Source organism: Trichechus manatus, unplaced genomic scaffold, assembly GCF_000243295.1.
Source record: "Trichechus manatus latirostris isolate Lorelei unplaced genomic scaffold, TriManLat1.0 scaffold00004, whole genome shotgun sequence".
NCBI lineage: Eukaryota > Metazoa > Chordata > Mammalia > Sirenia > Trichechidae > Trichechus > Trichechus manatus.
Genome location: NW_004443940.1, coordinates 15,650,808 through 15,654,922, shown reverse-complemented (window position 1 = coordinate 15,654,922; position 4,115 = coordinate 15,650,808). Strand labels below are relative to the sequence as shown.

General features: G+C 40.5%; 1 long non-coding RNA gene across 1 annotated transcript in view; it reads left to right on the top strand.

Moving 5' to 3' along the window:
• Positions 1-561: 561 nt before the first annotated feature.
• Positions 562-4,115, top strand: part of LOC111820955 (uncharacterized) — a 29,894-nt gene continuing 26,340 nt past the window's right edge. The window contains exon 1 of the long non-coding RNA XR_002824449.1: positions 562-606. This is a non-coding gene — a long non-coding RNA (uncharacterized LOC111820955). The remainder of the gene's footprint in view (positions 607-4,115) is intronic.

Genomic DNA, 4,115 nt, shown 5'->3' with positions numbered 1-4,115 from the left:
GCAACTGTTCTCTGTGTGTGTGTGTGTGAGTGTGTGTGTGTGTGTGTGTATGTGTAGTAGGTGTGAAGTGGTATCTCACTGAGATGTTGTTTGCATGTCCCTGATGATTAATGACAGTTAGCATCTGTTCACGTGTTTATTGACCATTTGTATATCTTCTTCGAAGAGGTATCTATTTAAGTCCTTTGCCCATTTTTAAATCAAGTTATTTTCTTTTTATTGCTCAATTATAAGAGCTTTTTATGTATTCTGGATATCAGGCCCTTACTAGATATGTGAGTCTCAAATATTTTCCACCATTCTGTGGGTTGTCTTTTCACTTTCTTGATAATGTCTGTGTTGGTTGAGATTGTGTGTCAACTTGGCTGGACCATGATTCTCCGTGTTTTAATGTAATCACTCCCATGATTCAATATACTGTGAGTAGCCAATCAGATGAAAGGGAGTCTCCTTGGGGGTGTGGCCCGCATCTGTATATAAGCAGACGTTCTGGCTTTTTGCTCTCTCTGGATCCTGCAGCTGCTTCCTGTCATCTCATCTCCTGTTCTTGGGACTTCAGCTGTCAGCTTATCTGCCTAACCTGGGATTCGTTGATCTACACAACCTGTGAGTGGGAGCCCTGCTCTCCAATCTTCTGATCTTGGGCTTGCCAGCTTCTGCAGCTGTGTGACTTGGGAGAGGCCTCTACCCTGATCCACGGACTTGGGACTTTCTAGCCTCTACAGTCGTGTGAGCTGTTTCCTTGATATAATCTCTCTATATATATTTGTATGCTTTACTGGTTTTGCTTCTCTAGAGAACCCAGTCTCAGACAATGTCCTTTGAAGCACAAAGGTTTGTAATTTTGATGAAGTCATCAAAAATCATTCTTTGATGGCTTGTGCTTCTGGTATTATACCAAAGAATCCATTGCTTACTATAAGGTCAGAAAGATTTACGCCTATTTTTTTTTATGAATTTTATTGTTTAGCTCCTACATTTAGATCTTTGATCCATTCTGAACTAACTTTTGTATATTGTGTGAAGTACAGGTCCAATTTAATTATTTTGCACGTAGATACCCAATTGTTCCAACATCATTTGTTAGAAAGACTATTCTTTGACCATTGAATGAACTTGCACCCTTTCCAAATATCAATTGACTATAAGTGTGTATTTCTGGACTCTCAGTTCTATTCCTTTGATCTATCTGTCTATCTATATGCTAGTACCACATACTTGTGATCACTTTAGCTTTATAGTAAGTTTTTAAATCTGGAGTATGAGTCCTCCAATTTTGTTCTTTCTAGAGATTGTTTTGGCTATTCTGGGACCCTTGTATTTTCTTATGAATTTTAGGATCAGCTTGCCAATTTGTGTGAAAAGCCAGCTGGGATCTTTATGGAGATGCTATTGAATCTGTAGAATAATTAGGAAAATATTGTCATCTTAATAATATTATGTCATCCAATCCATGAACATGGGACGTCTTTCCATTTATTTGGGCCTCCTTTAATTTTTTTCAACAATTTTTCTTTTTATTTTCAGTGTACATGTCATATACTTCTTTTTAAAAATTTACCATGGGATTTAATTTTGCATCTCTAAAGTATAAGCTTCTCTGCTGCAAATACCAAGTATCTTATCCTCTCTAAACCCATTGTGAAATCATTAGTTCTTGTATTGATTTTTAAAACTCACCCATACCTTTGCTCATATCCCACCTACTTAGAATAAATTGTCTTCTCAACTCCACTGGCAGAATCCTTTGGATATTGAAGATCTAGAAGGTCAAATATTACCTAATTCCTGATACATCCCCACCATTTATTCTTTATCTTAATATTTTATTCATTTGTCAATTACAGCTAATCATTAGGTTTGTTATGATACGTACTTGTGTATGTATGTCATTGATACTCCCAGATTATAAGCAAATTTTAGAATACTTATTATTCACCTTCCTAGTCCCATATATTTTAGCCTATTATTTCCAAATTTGAATTGTTCTGCTCATGTCTATTGCATAAATCTAAATAGGAGTCTAATGCAAAAAGAAAAAAAGGACTTCTGAAAATGGAGCTCTAGGCAGAAGCACCATGCCGTCCCTCCATAGCAAAGATCCGAAAAAATAAGCCGAACAGAGAAAACAACAATCCTGAACCCCTAAAACATCAAATGAAGAGATGAAGAACTCAGCCAAGCACCAAATGGAGTGAGAAAACTGACACAGAATGGAGAGCAAGGAGAGATTCATGCAGAGGTCCCCTATCAGCTAACGCAGCACGGATCCGCCATCTTGGACTCTTATTGGAGACCAGCAAACAGGGGGTATGAGAAAGCAGCTTCACAGAGCTTCCGGCGGGAAACAAAACAACTGGTAATTTACGATATACGCTTTCCCAACCCCCACCCTTCTTCACCCCCATTCAGCCTACTCTGCTTCCCGCAGACACAGTCTCTTGTCTGGGAAGCACTGGCTGCTTGGATTCCACCCACCCAGGGCCGGCTCTCTGAGTGCCATTTGTTGGCTGCTGGTGTTGCTTTTTTCCGCTTCTTTTGATTTCTTCCTTACCTCTCACCACCTCCCCCTCCTTTCGCTTAAATACCCGGCTCTGTGAGCCATCTTTGCTTCTTCCTGAGGGGCTGCAGAGCTCCGTTCAAGCGTGGAGCTGCTTCCCGGGCTGGGCTGCCACGCTGGTGGGATCCCAGGGCTTTTGTTTGTTTGTTTAGAATTGTTTGTTTGTTTTCTTTTCCTTTTCTTGTGTTGGGAGCCCTTTCTGGCCAGGCAGTGCTGCGAGGCTTGGAAACTACCCGCTCGGCTTGCACAGACGTGCAGAGGGATCCCTGAGGGCTTTTCTTTTTTTGTTGGGTTTTTTTTTTTTTCCTGTTTTTTGGGGGCTTTTCTCGTTCTTTTTTTTTTTAAACTTGTTTTGTTTTCTTTTCCGTCTTTTTCCCTTTTTGTCTTTCTTCATTACTCAATTTCTCGTCTCTCTATATCTTCCTTCTCTTTCTGTTCCCTGAATACCTAGCATTGTATACCTCTGTGCCTTCTAGCCAGGCTGTACTGCAACACCTGAGAACAACTTCCCCAGACCTCATAGCCACACCGGTGGGATCCCTGGGAACTTTGCTGTTCTTTAACCTTTCCAATTTTTATTTATTCATTCTTTCCTTTTCCTTTTTTTCTTCCCCTCCCCCTTTTTGTTTTTCTCTATTTCATAGTCTCTCATCTCTCCACTCCAATGGCAAGCTCCCCTAGCATTCTTCTTTCTTTGTTTGTATGTTTTTGGCTCCTGTTCCTCTCTCCTCTCTCCCATATCCATCTTAGCTCCACACGTAACAATCTCCCTGCTACATCCTGCCTACCTGCACCATGCACTTAACATCATACCACCAAGCAGCACAGGCACAGCCTACTGGAACCTGCCCTGCACTGATTACTGACCCGCCCTGGCAGCTTTGGTAAGTGCCACAAACAACCCGTCCCACTGATGCCTCTTCAGCTAGACCAGCCCTGCTGTACCATATGAATGACTGACCCTGCCAGTTAGAGAAGGAGGCGAAAACTATTGTGCCCACAGACCAGCAAACAACAAAGAACACAGAGCCTGCCTGCTCAGACATAGCCAAATGTTAAAAAAAGTGATGAAACAAACAAATCTACAATCAGTAAACGAGAAAAATAACTACTAACTGCCCCGAAGACAGCAGACAATATCAAACATTTACAAAAACAGGACAGGACGGTTCCAGTAGGCGTCCAAAATAAAACACCAGATGACTTTCCAGTGGAAGAAAAGGCACTACAACAACCTGATAGGGAATTCAAATCTCGAATACTCAGAATTCTCCAAGAGCTGAAGCAAAAAGCAGACAAAAATGAGGAAAAACAGACAAATTCATGGAAAATACAGACAAAAAATTGGAAGAATTCAGGAAAATAACGCAGGAACAAAATGCCAAAATAAATTCACAAGTAGAAATTATACAAAGACAACAATTAGAAATCCAAAAGATAAACAACAAGATTTCAGAAATGAACGGTGTCATAGAAGGGCTGAGAAGCAGATTTGAAACAGTGGAAGACAGGATCAGTGGAATTGAAGACAAACACTTGGATTCAACTCTGTTTC